Here is an 18,144-nt window from a genome sequence, read left to right as displayed (position 1 = left end):
CGTCTCTATTGCTGCTGTTGCCTTCAACTTTTTTGCCGGCTGCGCTGCAAGCTTAAATCACTCGGAGTCGGAACAATAATAATCGCGGGCTCTTATGAGCGCCTGCATCCTGTTTGCTAAACTTGACGCCGGTTACCTTTTTTTTTTTCTCCCTGCTTAGTTTTTCGCGCATGGGTTGGAAACACATTCTTTAGTCGCTTTTCTCGCCGATGACAGCGGCACCGCGGACAATTTGCAACTAGGCGCCTCATTTAGTGAACGCGTCGGGTATAACGTCTCAAAGCAACGATGAAGCTATGAGGGCTCCAGATTAATTTAACCATCCGTCTTGCGTTGCAGTTTTTTATTGCGATATCAAATACATGGACACTTCAGGCATATTTTTTATGTCGGCGTCGCCGTGATGTTCCTTATAAATCAAAGTGCGATAACATCGCGGCGCCGTATGCTGCAGGTGCGAGCGAAAGCTTGCGAGGGCGAGATGACAATACGGATGGTGGCTTGATGCGGCGGCGTCTTCTCGCGCTCGCAAGGGAGGAAGGCGGGGAGGATGCACGCCTTCTAGCGCGCGCAAGCGGAGGGGGGGGGGGGGAGGAGGTGGAGGGCAGGTTAGTGCGCGCAACTCCTTTCTACTCCAGATGCGGCGGCTTAGCGCGGGCGCGTGCATCCTATCTCGGAGGCAATCTGCGCTGGGTCCGAAGGCTAGCCGACCGCGGATATAGCTGATGGATTCGTGTGCGCTGTGGGCTGCGTTTCCGCGCGCTTAGTTCGCGCTGAAGGGAGAGGCAGCAAGAAGGGGGATTCGCTTGCAGCTGCTACCGCTCTTCATCACGGCCGCGTTCTGGCAGCGACTGTCCGCGGTCATCGAGTGAGATGTGTTCATATTTGCTTGACAACGAGCCTGTTTAATTAGTTTACAGCAGAGTGTTTACAGTATGTTTATGTAGCTGATAGGACGACTAACTTTACTTCGTATATCTGTCTAATAATTCGCTATCGCAATAATAATTCGCTTCGTCTGCCGGGCAAGACTGACTTTTTTAACGTGCATCTGAACCTAAACACAACAGCGCTTTCTTTTTTTTTCATTTCGCCTCCTTAGAAATGTGGCGACCGCAGCCGAGAATCGAATCTGCGACCTCGTGCGAAGCTGCACAAAGCCATGGCCAGTCCAACACCGCGACGGCGGGTGGGTTCCTTACTGCAGTGAAGAAGCCACAGCATCTGCTTATACTTGGAACGTGGCGAAAGCTCTCTGCAGACTGCATGGCGGGCGTCTCATTGTATCGACAATGCTCGAACGCTCACGAAGTTCAGAGGAGCACCTGTGTGCATCATCAAGAGCTCTGGTACACTCTGCCTGCCGTATAGCATTTAGTGCAAAGTTATTTTAAGTTTCGCGAAGAGATAAACGAATAGCAGTATAGTGATAGTAAGGGTACTGCACTTCACAGGAATGGAAAGGGAACGGATGCAGACAACGCGACTGCCTCGCTGCCTGAAATTTCCCGCGGTTGTAGAGAAAGTACAAGGTAACAGTGGTAGTGGAGAGAAAGGACAAGCGTTATAAAAAAATGGTTGATCCCTCTTCCATAAGAATCGCCAGAACACGAAAGTGAAACGGGTCTTCACAAAAGCTGTTGCATGTTAGCTTCGTGAACTCACGGTCCGCTGCAACGAAAGGCGCAGGAATTGCGTGTCGGTGACCGCGTTGCAGTTATGCCTGGCGCGCGACGTCCTGTTGGCGAGCGTGGTCCTGCTGCCGAGTCGCTTCGGCGATGGGACGAGCATTTCGGTCCGCCTCGGTATGGTGTCTTGGGCAGCTAGTTGAGTTGCGACGCGCTCAGCTTCAGGAATGCAAGTGGCAGAGTTTGCAGCGTGCACCTCGAACGCACGAAGGCATTCTGCTTCACCCTGGCCGGTATATCGCCGGACAAAAGCGAGATACGCCCGTCGACGTCGTTGCCTTTCTGCGCTGCTTAGCGCAGCAGTTTTCTTAGGTGGTGCCATCGCAAGCGAAGCAGTAAGCGGCGTGTAGGCACTGCTGATGCATGTTGAAGGTGCACTGTGTAGGCGACGAGGCGTCACAGCTAATTGGACGCGAAAGACGAAGCATCTTGACATCACTGCTATTTCCGGTTGTGACGTCACTTTTTATATTATTTATTTAATTTTTTTCGCCTGCTGTTAGTTGTCCACCGATATGTAGCTGGCAACCGCTGCAACGAGCCGCCATTGTCTTGACATGTGGGCTTCTGTGAAAGGGTCCCTACCAGTTTACTTATACCACGATGAGACAAAAGGAACAAGCGTGAGTGTTTGTCGCTTGAAGTGTATACTGTCCGCTCCGCTCGGACTGCTGTATACATTGCGCCCTTTGATGTGGTGCACGCACACAGCTGCACATCTTGTGCACACGACACTCATGCCAACAGCGGAAGGCACAAAGCCACCCTGGCTCTACCGCAGAGTCGATTGAGCGGAGCGTGAGATTTCGGCCCGATTGCCTTCGTCGTTTTTGCAGAAAAACAAAATGAAATGTCTCTGGAGACCTTTCATGCCTCCACAGGGGAGCCGCAGGTACTGCGCCGTAGGTAGTGTGACATCACGGTGGCGGCGACGACCGCGCCTGGAGCGTCCATATAATTGCGACCAAAGTCAACAATGATTAGGATATTGCTGAAGACAGGCAATGAAAGAAAATGGGCCACCTATATACTTTACAGGGGAGCTGACTCCGAGTTTCGAAATCACACACCCTTCTTTTGGTATCCATTAGTTGCGAGAGCATACAGTTTGCGAGAACCCAGATTTAGGCACATGTGTCTTCCTTTCGAACATGTTATCTTAAAGGGGCATGTAGAAAAATTAAACGTAGTTATTGTTAGATCTTTACGTTACAGTTTTCCGTTGTGCCAATCAGATATGCGGAGAAAATCTGCCAAATAACCTGAGCACCCACAGAGGCTTTTGAAGGTAAAGGATATTAGCAGCGTCTGCAGCATTTCGGCTCCAATGACACTGGAACGGCGCATGAATTGTCCACCCTTTCAGACGTTCGTTACTGTAGGCTGGTATAAAGGAAAACGAAATTAGCCGCAACCAATCTCACGGTGAATGTCGACGTCAATGCGATTTGCACTCGAGCAATGCAGCGACGCACCATGTAGTGAGGAAAGCAGGCAATAAATGCTAATCGCATTATTACAGACACGCGCTACAGGGCCACAAGAGTGTGTACATTTCCGACGCCACCAGAAAATTGGCAGTTTCGCCCTAAAGGCGAATCATGCACCTTCTGCGACAGCAGGGTTTAGCGTTGCGCTTGAGCTTCTCGGGCGGTGTTCTCATTACACGCTGATGCGACATGTTCGCGCGACGCAGCACGCAAGGCAACTCCTCCTACGTAGATGGAACAGCGCCCTGGCAGCTACCAGGCGTCTCAAAACGCCAGTGTGATGAGGAGTGCCGCCAGGTGGCGCTGCAGGCACCGCACGTCTCGGTGGTGCACCAGATGGGACCGACAGGAAACCGTTGGCGTTAGTCAGCGCCTAGTTAAGTAATGGACAACGTTCGTTTGACGTTCACTGCCCGTTCCGCTCAGACCTGTGACACCGCAGCTCAGCAGAAAAGCTAGCGTGCTTATACTGTGCGTGCGCACAACGCGAAGCAGCGGAAGATACAACGCCGCTCCGGATCGGCCACCGAGGCAATTGAGCGTAGCGTCGACGTTGCGTGCATTTCGATTCGTCGTTCTATTGCGATAGGAATCATGTGGATACTCCAAGCGCATTTCTGCCGTCGCCGTCGCCGTGAGGCTCCGTATAAAGGGCGATAAAATCGCCGCGGCGCGCCGTATGCTGTATGTATACGCAGCATACGGTGCGTACAGCATACGCACCGTATGCTGTATGCTGTATGCTGCGAAGGTGAGCCGGCGATAGCGGCTCAATCTCACGCATGAAAGGGAGGGTCGAAGGCGGGGAGGAAGCGCGCCGTCTTTCGTCGCGCGCGTGGCTCCCGGGGTAGGGTAGGGAGCGGGACCGGTTCTACTCCGGGCGGCCCGTGGCGGCCACGTGCTCTCGCCCGTGCCGCTGTATCTTGAAAGCCATCTTCGACATGAATACTTTGTTTAGCGCGAAACGACAGACACAAGAAAGACGACAGGACAAGGCACCTTGTCCTGTCGTCTTTCTTGTGTCTGTCGTTTTGCGCTAAACAAAGTATTCATGGATTCGCACTAACTAGCCCGCCAACGCATTGTGCTGAACCATCTTCGACAGGCACACAATCCGCCGTTCGCTGTTTTCGCGGTGTAGTTCGCGTTGGTGCGAGAAGCAGCGCGAAGGTCGATTCTCTCATTACTGCTGCCATGCTTCCTCACTACATCGTTTTCAGTGTCCACGGTCATCGAGTGAGGTGTGTTCACGTTTGCTTTGTGCGCACGTGGTTGTTAATTTAGTTAGTATGCCTCTGTTTACAAGTTTATACGGCCGATAGAGCTACTATCTCTACTCCGTATAGGTGTCCACTTATTTGCTATTGCAATCGGTGCTTCGCCTTTCGGGCGAAACTGCGACTTTTTTGCAGTTAAATGTACCCCGCGCCTCCGGAGACTCTCGCTGCAACCTTCAGCGCGCGTTCCGCGCATGCGCCGTCGAGCGGGAACGCACGACAACCGCGGCGGAGGCGCCGACGGCTCGAACGCGCCGCGAACGCCCGTCCGTATAACTGATATCGCATTAAAAAAATATTTGCAGATTTATGCCAATCTGGGTAACTGATGCATGAAAAACCGCGAAGCTGCGTACGCGTGTTCTCACCCCCTTCGCAAGTGCTAGATGTCTGTTTGCTGGCTGTTCATGTAACGCATTTACAATTTCCATGCTCTTGATTACTCACAATGCTTTACCAACATTACACAATTATATAGAATGCATTATACAACCATATAAAATTTGTAGCACACTCTTTACAATTTACCTCGTTCTTTGTCAACTAGTGACGGATCCTACACAGGCTATGTTGCAGAACGACTCGGTCAATGGCCACCTTTCATCAATGCAGTTGTAGAAATTCCTACCGGGTCAGGTAATAATTTGGTAGGCACGTAGGCATTTAGGAGGTAGGTAGGGCAGGTAGGAGAAATACCGAGAGAAACACGAATCAACGACTATGTGTTATACACTCTTACGTACATAAGGCTATTTCATATGCTATTCTACACTTTTAGAAGTGAAAAAAAAAGAAAGGAATAGATTAGAAAAAGGATAGATCTGCTGCGTAGCCCAGTTCTATACGTGTATCACAAAACCTCGATGATGTGCACAGCAGCAGTTACACTGAATGGCAATGTCGCTGCCAACCACAATGCCAAATTATCGAATTATACCAAGACACAGTATATCTTTGTCGTAACCACTGCCCCCCAGTTTGAAACTCTATAGCAGCCTCCCGCTTCGAGGCGTGAATGCGCCTCGAGCCGTCCGTATGATTTCTATCGCAAGAAAATACCAGCACACTAAACAGCACAGCAGGTTTTACAATCTTACCCATAACTTACACTCATAACCATGACATGCAAATAAATGCCGCAGAAGCTACGGAGAAGAGATTTTAAATCACATTCTGCCGGTAACCCTTAAAAATTTTCTGGGAGGAAGAGCTTTGCTTTTGATACTAGAGCGTAGAAAAGCATTCGTTATTTAAGATTTTTTTGTTAGGGCTGGTACTGCGTTTTATAGTACCTTTGTATATTTCATTGTTTTCTTGTATTTCAACATATGTGACTGCGCCTGTTATATTATGGCCACTGCTGCTTGTTCAGGGAGTACACAAAGCATCCAGGATCCCTCAAGCTTCTAGGACAGCTTATTACCTGGCCCTTCTCACAATAATCTTTGTTGTGTGAAGAAGAAGACGCGCCTCGCGGCACAGCCGCATTGCCAACGCGCGGCTCGTCTCGGCTCGCGCTGTTGATTGCTGGCGTCCGTTTGGACAGTGCTTCGGGCTGCTTCGCCGTTCCCGGCTGCTGTGCCGTTACATTAGGAGCCGCCAATAAACCTTTTCTCAATTGGTGGAGGTGCTGGGACTCAAACCCCGTCGCTTGAAACTCTGGAGCTGAGATCACGAACGCTACCACCCGCCATGACCGACAGCTCCTCCCAAACGGCACCGACGCCACAGTCCGTTACCTGCACCGGCGTTCCACGACAACGGGACCCCAAGGTCTTCAGCGGTGCAGACGACGAAGACGTAGAAGACTGGTTTGCGTCGTATGAACGGGTGAGCGCACACAACAAGTGGGATGATCCCGCCAAGTTAACTCACGTCATCTTTTATCTGGCTGGTGTTGCCCAACTGTGGTTTCACAACCACGAAAGTGACGTGCCCACATGGTCAGTCTTCAAGACAACCTTTACGGAAGTGTTCGGCCGACCCGCTGTTCGCAAGCTCCGTTCCGAACAGCGCTTGCGCGCCCGAGCACAGCAGACGGCGGAAACGTTCACAAGCTACATAGAAGACGTCGTGGACCTTTGTAAACGAGTCAACGCCGCAATGCCAGAAGCTGAGCGAATTCGCCATATACTGAAAGGCATCGATGACGGCGCATTCCAGATGCTCCTAGCCAGGAATCCGCGCACTGTGTCTGAAGTTGTCAGCCTGTGCCAAAGTTACGATGAGTTGAGGAAGCAACGCGCTTCGACTCGGCGTCCTTTGGGAAGCGACGACTTGTTGGCGAGCCTTGACAACATGTACGACCCATCCTCATTCTTTCAGCGGGTCAAGGACTTTGTGCGTGAGGAAGTTGCTCGCCAACTTTCTTTAGTCCCCTTCACTCAGGAGCCCACCTCCCGTCTTCCAAACACGCTCCGCACCCTCATTTCCGAAGAGGTCGCCCACGTTGTCCCTTCCGCACCACATCAGCCGCCTGCAGCCGTGAATCTCAACTCTACGCGGGCAGTGCAGCCTGTCGCCACGCCTCTCACCTATGCGCAGCCAGTCCTGCCTGTGGCCGCGCCTCTTACGTACGCCCAGGCAGTACGCAGGCCTCCACCGGCGTCTTTCACGACCCAGTCCCAACCGCTGCCACCGGAAGCCCATGCTACATCTTGGACCGCACCGCGAGCTAATCCTTGGCGGACACCTGACAACCGACCCATCTGTTATTCTTGCTGCACTCCCGGACACGTCGCCCGATATTGCCGCCGTCGTCCTCAAGCGTTCGGCGACGCCTCGCGGCCCTTCCAGTACGGCAGCCAGCCATTTCGCCAATACGCCGCTCCTTCCCCCCAACCGTATGCTCGTGCTGACATCCCAGCATTTCCTTCGCGTCGCTCGCCATCCCCTCGCCGACGCTCGCTCTCCCCAATGCGTCGGCGACCCGCGCCACCTGACCAGGAAAACTGAACGTCGCAGTTCAAGAGGCAAGAACTGCGCCCCATTCGAACTGTCAAAGTCCTCGCGCCTCTCCTGCTAACGTGGTCGAAATTTGTGTAGAAGGTGTTCCTACATTCGCTCTTGTGGATACCGGCGCAGCCGTTTCTGTGATAGCCGCCAAACTGTGCCGTTCGCTGCGCAAGGTGACCACGCCGCTTTCTGGACTGTCGCTTCGTACGGCAAGCGCGCAGCCCGTCACTCCGCACGCAGCCTGTACTGTACGTGTGCTTATTCACGGCATTGTTTACATCGTCGAGTGTATTGTTCTTCCCACCTGCTCGCATGACGTCATCCTCGGATGGGACTTCTTATCCAGTCATAAAGCCGTGATCGACTGCGCACGCGCCGAAGTTGAATTTTCCCCTTGTGACGCACCCTTGGACGAAGATTGCGACCGCCCTTCTAAACTTACCGTGCGCGAGGACACAGATATTCCACCTGGCTCCTTCGCCCTCGTCCCCGTCTTTTGCGATGCCATCGCTGATGCAACGGTCCTCTTCACGCCGTCCGACGTCTTCATGAGCCGTAAATCTCTCCCACTACCCTTCGCGACGCTTGACATGGCTGGCGGCTGCAGCAATTTCTACTTTTACAATCCCCTCTGTGCGCCTCTTACGTTGCTCGTTGGTGAATGCCTTGGCTTCGTGGAACTCCTCGACTCTTCGTCTTTGGTTGACGTCCCTGGAGACTCTTTTGACGTCGACCCCGGCCAAGCATCTTCGATGTCCGCGCTTGAAGAAACGTCCAGGGTTGCGTTCTCGCATGCCATCGCCGATACCCTCACACCTGCCGAACGCGCCGACCTTCTTGATCTCCTGCACAACTTTAGAAGTTCATTCGACGTTTCACAACCTCACCTGGGCCGCACGTCGGAAGTGCGGCACTACATTGACACCGGTTCACATCAGCCGTTACGTCAACGACCATATCGCGTCTCTGCCGAAGAGCGTCGTGTCATTACCACCCAAGTCGAAGATATGCTGCGCCGTGATGTTATTCAACCTTCGCATAGTCCCTGGGCATCTCCTGTCGTTCTCGTTCGCAAGAAGGACGGGTCTATTCGCTTTTGCGTCGACTACCGTCGGTTAAATAAGGTAACGCGCAAAGACGTCTATCCTTTGCCGCGCATCGATGACGCCCTCGACAGTCTTCAGGGCGCAGAATTTTTCTCGTCCCTTGACTTGCGTTCAGGGTACTGGCAGGTCCCCATGGCTGCGGCCGATCGCCAGAAAACCGCGTTCATTACACCTGACGGTTTATATGAATTTAAGGTGATGCCTTTCGGGCTTTGTAACGCCCCTGCCACCTTTGAACGACTCATGGACAACACTCTGCGTGGCCTCAAGTGGTCTATATGTCTGTGTTACCTCGACGATGTCGTGGTTTTCTCGCCTGATTTTCCTACTCACCTGCTCCGCCTTAGACAAGTTTTGACCTGTTTAACGAACGCTGGCCTTCAACTCAACCTCAAGAAGTGCCGCTTCGCCGCGCGAGAGCTCACCATTTTAGGCCACGTTGTGTCCAAGCACGGCGTTCTACCCGATCCTGCAAAACTTCGAGCAGTCGCTGAGTTTCCGAAGCCTCAGACCATCAAAGAACTTCGAAGCTTCGTGGGCCTATGCTCATATTTCCGGCGCTTTGTTCGAAATTTCGCATCGATCATGGCGCCATTGACTCAGCTTCTACGCGGTGACGCCGCCCTCTCCTGCTGGTCCCCTGCATGTGACTCCGCCTTTGCTACGCTGCGTCGTCTGCTCATCTCCCCACCTATTCTTCGCCATTTCGACCCGTCAGCTGCAACTGAAGTACATACAGATGCCAGCGGGGTCGGTCTCGGCGCCGTACTCGCCCAACGAAAGGAGGGCTACCCCGAATATGTAGTCGCCTATGCGAGTCGCACACTGACGAAGCCTGAGGCCAATTACAGCGTGACCGAAAAAGAGTGCTTGGCTTTAGTATGGGCACTTGGCAAGTTCCGACCATATCTGTACGGGCGCCCATTCGACTTGGTCACAGATCACCATGCGCTTTGTTGGCTCGCCAACTTGAAAGATCCCACTGGCCGCCTAGCCCGTTGGGCACTACGCATCCAGGAGTACGATATTCGCGTCGTCTACCGCAGTGGACGCACACACTCCGACGCAGATGCCTTGTCTCGTTCACCTTTACCTCCAGACTCGGCCTGCGCAACAACTTCCGCACATTCCGTGTCATCCCTCGACATGGACTCCTTTGCAACCGCACAACGTCGTGACCCGTGGGTCGCTTATCTTTTCGACTATCTTTCTGGATCGTCGACCATCCCTGTATCCCGAACCCTCCGACGCCAAGCAGTTCATTTTGCCATTCGTGACCAGCTGCTGCACCGACGCAATTACACTCCTGATGGTCGTCGGTGGCTTCTGGTGGTTCCCCGCAGCTTAAGGTCTCAAATATGTGCCGCTTTCCACAACGATCCGCAGTGTGGCCATGCCGGAGTCTTCAAGACGTACGAACGCATTCGCCACCGCTACTACTGGCGCGGCATGTACAATTTTGTACAGAAGTTTGTTCGGTGCTGTCTTGACTGTCAACGCCGCAAATCGCCGCCTTTACGCCCATCTGGTGCCTTGCAGCCGCTCCCATGCCCTGCCACACCCTTCGATCGCGTCGGCATCGACCTATACGGCCCACTTCCTATGACACCAGACGGCAATCGGTGGATCATCGTTGCTATTGATCATTTGACACGCTACGCCGAAACTGCTGCTTTACCAAGTGCTACAGCGCGGGATGTAGCCTCTTTCGTCCTACATCGCTTCGTGCTTCGACACGGCGCACCTCGGGAACTCCTCAGCGATCGCGGTCGCGCCTTCCTCTCCGAAGTCGTCGAAAGTTTGCTTTCGGAATGCCATATTATTCATCGGACAAGCACGGCATACCATCCACAGACTAACGGGCTCACAGAGCGATTTAACCGCACACTTGGTGATATGCTCTCTATGTACGTGGCGTCTGATCATGGTAACTGGGACCGCATCCTTCCATTCATCACGTTCGCGTACAACACCGCGATCCAGGCCACTACGGGATTTTCACCTTTCTTCCTCCTGTATGGCCGCGAGCCTACGCATACCATCGACACGCTCCTTCCATACCGTCCTGACGCCTCCGAGTGTCTACCTGTTTCCGACGTCGCCCGACAAGCCGAAGAATGCCGCCAGCTAGCGCGCTCCTTTACGGCAGAGCAACAGCAGCGCCAGAAAGAAAACCGCCTCGACACGCATCCAAGCACGACCTACGCTCCAGGCGTTCTTGTGTGGTTGTCGGTCCCTTTCCAAACGCCGGGGCTTTCCTCGAAACTCGTCCCAAAATTCGAAGGGCCTTACCGAGTCTTGGAGCAAACATCCCCGGTGAATTTTCTCATTGAGCCCCTGTCACCACCTGAAGACTTGCGCCGGCGTGGACGTGACATTGTCCACGTCTCGCGTCTCAAGCCCTACCACGACCCTCTGCCTCCCGATTCTTAAGGCGCCAGGATGGCTCTTTTTGTCCGGGGGGAGATTGTGAAGAAGAAGACGCGCCTCGCGGCACAGCCGCATTGCCAACGCGCGGCTCGTCTCGGCTCGCGCTGTTGATTGCTGGCGTCCGTTTGGACAGTGCTTCGGGCTGCTTCGCCGTTCCCGGCTGCTGTGCCGTTACATTAGGAGCCGCCAATAAACCTTTTCTCAGTTGCAACAAATATAGGTTGATTGAAGGCTCCGCCGGTGGCTCGCAGGGAGCCTTTGGGGTTTGCAAAAAGTTAGGAGTACGCAAAGTGTGTCTGAAGTCGCAGTGCGCGTCTCGGAAGTCGCAGAGTATATGTCATGAGAACCAAGGAACGCGGTTTTGCGTTTCACGTGGAAAGACACGTCGATTGAGTGATACTCATTTTTGGAGGGCCGTCCAGAAGCCGCTTGCATTTTAGTTTAGAAATTGCGTTTTGCGATCTTTCCAACAAGAACCAAATTACACTTCTTTATCGCATCTGCAAGAATTGTGCCTAGGGCTAAGCAAGAATGGCTTTGCAAAGTGTTTTGCATTGTTTTAACTGCGGCTCCGTAGAATTATAGGTCTTCCCGGATGAATAGTAGCTCATGAGGAGGGAGGTGTCACGCCTAAGTGGCATATGCTGGATGCGGAATTGCCAGCCCATCCCACAACCATATTACCAGCAAATTAATGACACGTCATGCAAACTAGCAAGTAAGGTATAAGGTATAGAGGAACCCCGGCATTCGCTCGCAAGGTGAACCCTGTTTATACGTGACCTGCTTGAACGGTCTCACTCACTCACTCACTCACTCACTCACTCACTCACTCACTCACTCACTCACTCACTCACTCACTCACTCACTCACTCACTCACTCACTCACTCACTCACTCACTCACTCACTCACTCACTCACTCACTCACTCACTCACTCACTCACTCACTCACTCACTCACTCACTCACTCACTCACTCACTCACTCACTCACTCACTCACTCACTCACTCACTCACTCACTCACTCACTCACTCGCACATAGCCTCTTCAGGGAATGGCGAGAACTCTGCGGTGCCACTTAATTACGTTTTTACGCACTAACACCACAAACTGAGTCCAAAGTGACCAAATGATTGCGCTTAAAAGTCAGCACACGTGCTGCCGTGCCTAATTATGACACTCTTTAGAACGCATGGTAAGGAACAAGCAAAAACAAAAAAGGCACAACGTCCGATATATACCTGCAAGTGGAGTCAACAGCGTCGATTCCAAAGCTTCCACAGATGGATCTGATCACGCAGGCGGGCTATATCAGAAGGCATAAGCCCCCTCAAGAAGAAGAAGAAAAACAAACTTTCCCTTAGCCGCTTTTATTGGCTCAGCGGAAAAATAAAGGTTAAAAGGGACAAAAACATGTTAAAGACAGAGTGATGTCCACATGCTGCGGGCATCTGCTGTAGCAATTTTTTTTACAATACAGCTGCTTCACCTGCACAAAGAAGTAAATATCGTAATTACTCACGTCGGGCGAAGGCGAAAGAGAAAAGAGCAATGCACCACGAAGCACGCACACAGGATGCATACTTATGCAAACGGCGATCACAAACCATGATTGCAAGTCTCATGTCAGTGAAATCTCAAACGCAAGGCATCCACTGCCCAACAGCTACGCAAAGAGAACGCAATGCATAAACGTTGCATGCACGCTCTAGCAAAAAGCGCAGCCTTGCGAACGAACGTGCCTTCGGGAGTCTTCGCTGTTTTTCTTCTTTTAGCGGCTCTGCCGCGCGGCCGCAAAATCTATCACGTGTGAAAACCACATAGACTTGGCGTTGATGTGTTCAATGGTTTCTGACAGTTCCACGATAGCTGGTCATCTTTTGGGTGCTGCCAAGCAGTCGCAGAAGAAAATTATCCGCTTGAGCACTTGCCTTCTTGCTATTGCGTTGACTAACCGTTGCTGGCATAGGCCTCTGACCGAGTACAACTTACGGTTTAAAAAAAGAAAAAAAAAAGCATGATAAGGCTCCTGGGAGAAGTGCATTCCTCCTTGGCGACTAGAGTGTTAACCGTTTTCACAGGTTTTGCTCACCGAATTCTTGAGCTTTATGCGGCTGAGTAAACATTTGCATTCCCGCACGTTTGCTGCATATCGAAACCTGTAGCACGCGAAGCACGTGCTAAGTGCAATGATTAGGCGCTTTATCTTGCTTCGAACCACGTGAGATTCGCCTGAAGCGTTGCAATCACATCGCCGTATTTCGTGGAATTATAAACTACTGAAATCTTACGACTCCTTCGATTTTTTTCTGACTACTTTCGCGTATAAAATACGAAACAGTTGGCCTCTCAGCTTCTTGGTCAATATCGGAAGCCACATTCCACAAGTAGCGGCCCCCTCTGAAACCTGCTGTGCGACCTAATAAAACTAAAATTTGAGATTCGTTATTCACCGACACGTCAACTGAATGGAATTCATCATCATCATCATCATCAGCATCATCAACATCATCGTCGTCGTCGTCGTCGTCGTCGTCATAGTGCCGTTCTTTTACTCATCCTCCATATCTCCTTACCGTAACGCGCTCGTGTAACGAAAGTGCTTTGGATGAACGTTAGAAAACCGCAAGCGTTCGCAATCAATTCGGGCCTCGTCACTACGGCGTTCACTGAGAAGCCCACTGAGAAGTTTCGAAACGTTAAATTGCAAAATTTTCTTTTTAACTTTAAGGCTGGTAGTTGGCTCGAAAGGCAATTGTTTAGGCCGACCTCTGAAGCTTTCTTTTTCTTGTAGAGTAAATATCCCTCTCTAAAAATGCCAATGCGGGTTAAGCACGTCAGATAAAGAGAGTAAATGCTCCGTTGGGCACCTTGCAATGGGCAAAGGACAGAAAGGTCTAGGAGAAGGAAAATGAAGGTGTGAAAGAAACTGCCTGCGCATTCGTGATGAGGCGACTTGCAAGGCTTACGATATGGCCAAGCTTTGAAGAAAAGAAAACAAACGAGAAATAATTTATTATCACTAATAATCACATACAGAAAGCAAGAACTTCTTGTTGTTTCCGTTGCGAGCCATGGGCAATCCCTCCCCTCCCCCCCCCCCCCCCTCGTGGGTACGTGCCATCATTTAGAAGGAAGAAGAAGAGGACCCAAAGTCTCGGTTATCCGAAGGAGCACAGTACTGCATGTAGTTAAACCGGTATGGGCCAGTCATTCGATAGTCGTCAGTCGTTAGTCGTCGTTAGTCGTCGTTAGTCGGTGGTATTCACGTTCGTTGGAGAGCACTGTTCTTTGTGCAGTGATGTAAAAGAGAAGCGGCGCTGGTTCAGGAAGACGATATGCAGACGACATTTAGTGATGATGAAGACGAAGAAAAAGTGTTAATCTTAGATGCGAGCACGTGAAGGTGCGGAAGAAGGCATCGGTAAGAATTATACCGCAAGGAAGACGCATCCAGTGCTTGCGGCCACACTGCTGGTTAAGTTAAAATGTCAGAATGATACGTTTAAATGTCATGATATGTTATGATATATGTTAGAAATGATATGCCAGAATATTACAATGATATGTCAGAAAGTTAACTTTTATTTATCTCTATCCTTGATCGCGATTCGCACTTTTCAGATACGCTAGCGACACCGCGCGGATGTTTTCTCCCGAGTTTTATAGCAGCGGCGTTCTCCCGGCTTATACAGTTTCCGTCGATTTCACCGCTTTTTCAGAATAGCGACAAACGATCAAAGGGGGAAACATAACCCGCATGTTTATTGCTCCACAATGCAAAAACTGTGTAATAACTATCCACCCCTTCCCGAATGTTAAGAAACAAAAGAAGTTCTGGGAGATAAAACTGCAGATTGGCAAGAATGAGAACTACCGAATGGTCGTGTGCAGCGTGGAAGAAGACTTCTTTCGGGACCATTTTGTCTGGTGTCTTGAATGTTCAGTCGCATACAGCGGTTCTATACTTTGCTTTCTTGCTAGCTAATTGTGATAGACTGTTGAAAAAGTGTTTGCGTTCCGGTGAATAACGCTGAAGGGGAGTGTTGTTTCTTCGGAAGTATACAATTTAGCCGAACGAACTTTGTAAAAAAAATAATATAGAGGTGACCCCCAGCGTCATTTTTTCGCAATATTGCTCTATTGCATGCGAAAACACTATCGCATACATTTACGGTCGATACAGCCTGTAGTGGCATGGTTGATAATCTCCGCAAATAATCTCACTTAGTAATTTACTGAGATTCGTCCGTATTCACACCAAAGTACTTACGCAAGAACTGTTCGTACAGGGAGTTGCCAGCCGCGACGTCCAAGGTCTTATTAGCAAACGCTGCCGCCTATAGAATGGTGTAAACAGCACTTACGAACGAAAAGTTTCGTGGATTCGGCCCCTGTTTCCTTGTAGCTTTAGGATTATTAAAGAAGTATAGCGGAACTAAATTGACGTAGTGGGACATGCCGCTCATTGTGAATGGACGTGACGTGACATTTACTTTAGGTACCAGCATGACTTCCCAACGCTAGCCCCGTTTATTACTGAGCGCTACCGTGCTCAGCGTTCGACTAACGTACTACTGGGTGCCTCGAACATTACAGAGATATTAAAAAATACGAGAAAAGATTCGCTTATCTTTACAGCACCGACTACGTCGCAAATGAGGAGCTTTTTTTACAGGCGAGCTTTTTCACAGCGCTTGATATTTACAAGAGGTCGAATGCGGACTACAGCACTCGTGGTCTATTTGTAATTCCGCGGCATATAACGTGGCCAACGTCAAACGCAGCCTCACGTTCGACGAGACACATTTACGTTCTTTAAGAAGGTCAACGAATGAGCTAGGCGGCAATAAAGGCTCGCATGCCACCTCTTTTTATTTAATGAAAATAAAAGAAATATTTCTACTTCTGTTAATATTATTAGGAAGAAAAAATTTAAACTAAGAAGTATAGGTAAAAGACTGGAAAATCTAAAGCGCCGTTTCATAATTTTCTCGAGACGCGCGTGTTCCCTTGACCCCTCCATCCCCTCCATCCCCGCCATGATGACGGTTGATGATGATTTATTGACATCCCCTATTGAAACGGCGAGGTGGCAAATAGTCATCCAGCCTGCTCGAGTTACTCACGTATGCTATACATGCTTTTCATTCTAGCATTTTTGTATACACCTCTTTAATCTTTTTTATCTTCCCCAAAACTTCTCTACCTACCTTGTACCGCTACCTATGCCTGTAACAGATCCGTTCGTATCAATCTCTTCCCTACTTTTTTTCACCTATATTCTAAACGTGTCTTATTTACTTCGACCGCTAACCAGTTAATGCCTGCCTTCCACTTTAAATCCAATCACTTCTGGAAGGCGTACGTTACCTACAGGTCTCACTGGGTGAATCTCTTCACATTTTATTAGGATGTGCTTAAGCGGTCTCCGGATTTTTTTTTCTGTAGCATACACATGCCTCATCTAGTTGGGAATACTTGCTCCGGTATGTTTTTGACCTTAGGGAACCAGCTCGAGCCTCAAATAGCGAGGCACTGCCCTTGGTGTTATCCTAGAGATTTTTCCTTCTGATATCTTTGTTCCTGTTCTTGTAAATCTCGATAGACGTTTTGTTTCCATTCTTTGCACTCATTCACAGTCTCTTGTTCTCTGACTTTCTTTCTGGTGACTCCTGGTTGTCTATTTAGATTTTCAATTGTACTTAGTTACCAACTTTTCTTACCTCTTCTTCCATTCTGTGTCCACAATGTTCGGGTACAGATACTTGTGCACTTTAGCCGCCCATTTATTTTGATACATGTACCTGAATCTTACTTACAAATTATATTTGCCCTGCGCTTCTCTGACTTCGAACGAGGCCCAACCCGTGTCACCCTGCACCGCCTAAATTGTGGTTTTGCCGTGCGCTCCCAAGGCCAACCGGCCTAACGATCTTAGGTTAACTTCCAGTCTCTACAAGTTCCAGCCATATGTTGCGCTTCCGCCGCGCCCCCTATAAGTGCTGGAAAGTGCGAATGAATGCTTAATTAAATTCCGTGGTTTTACGAGTCAAAACCACGATATGATTGTGAGGCACGCGGTAGTGGGGGACTACAGAATAATTTTGACCCCTTAGGGTTTCTTAACGTACACCCGCTGGACGGCACACGAGTGTTTTTCGCATTTCGCCGCCATCGAAATGCGGCTGCAGCGGCCGGGATTTGAACCCACGACCTCGGGTTTAGCAACGCAATGAATGCTTAGCGATGTAACAGAGAACCCTGCTGTATGTTCTTTTCTCCGTTCCAAACTGAACTATTGCCGAAGCAGCAGTGAGCAGCTCGCAGTTATGAAACAAACGACGTAAAAATAATGGTGTAAATATTGTTATTGTCTATATAGTGACGATGATGCTGCTGATGATGATTTTATGTCTTTTGGCGCAAGACCCAGATACGCCGAAAGAGCGCCAAGTGGCCATGGCTTCAGAGCACTCACAACTCACGCGAGAAAATAAGCAATAGGAAACAACAGTTATAAACCTGCCCACTAAGATATGCAACCGAGGAGGCCGACGGAAGACATAAGCTTAGCACACTTTACAAAAGCTCCACAGATTCTTTCCCCTCCCCTCGTGTACAGAGGTTGCCTCGTAAATGGCGAATAGCACTCAAAAACTCCAGAAACAGAAAAAAATAACATCAACATAACGAAACTTAAACTACGGGGCAAAAAGGTTTCTCGGTGTAAGCCTCTCGCTCTACAGTGCCACGTGACATTTGCAGGATTGGCGCGCTATGGTTCCGAGGCAACAAATGATCGCACGAAGCGTACAACACACGCAAATCGAATTACAGCCACAGGTGCGCTTGCATAGGAAGCTACTGTCGCACGCATGCATGCGCCCGCGCACGCACACACGCACACGGGCAGAGCAGCTACTACTGTGTCGACCATTCTATAGACACATGAGTCTGTTAAACGAAGTAATTTTGTTTTTGTTTTTTTTCTAGTTTGTGCCCTTGTCGGTCACGGTGAGGTGCACGTGCTCTGAGGCAACGCAGCATAGCCGCTAGCACACAGCATACTCTATAGCGGCCGCGCTCGAGCCAACCACAATAAAAGACACTCGCATAGTTGAAGCGCCACGGTTTCTGTCTGCAACTTGCACTGCACGACGGCAACGCATGCATCCAAAAGTAGCGCTAACGCGT

The 18,144-nt window shown here is 50.3% G+C and overlaps 1 long non-coding RNA gene across 2 annotated transcripts in view; it reads right to left on the bottom strand.

Annotated features, from left to right (window-relative positions):
• Positions 1-12,246, bottom strand: part of LOC135916058 (uncharacterized) — a 47,082-nt gene extending 34,836 nt beyond the window's left edge. For both annotated transcript variants that reach the window (XR_010568824.2, XR_011514060.1), the window contains exon 1: positions 12,189-12,246. This is a non-coding gene — a long non-coding RNA (uncharacterized lncRNA). The remainder of the gene's footprint in view (positions 1-12,188) is intronic.
• Positions 12,247-18,144: the final 5,898 nt, after the last annotated feature.

This window comes from Dermacentor albipictus, chromosome 4 (genome assembly GCF_038994185.2).
Source record: "Dermacentor albipictus isolate Rhodes 1998 colony chromosome 4, USDA_Dalb.pri_finalv2, whole genome shotgun sequence".
Taxonomy (NCBI): Eukaryota; Metazoa; Arthropoda; class Arachnida; order Ixodida; family Ixodidae; genus Dermacentor; species Dermacentor albipictus.
This window is presented reverse-complemented; position numbering and strand designations above follow the sequence as displayed.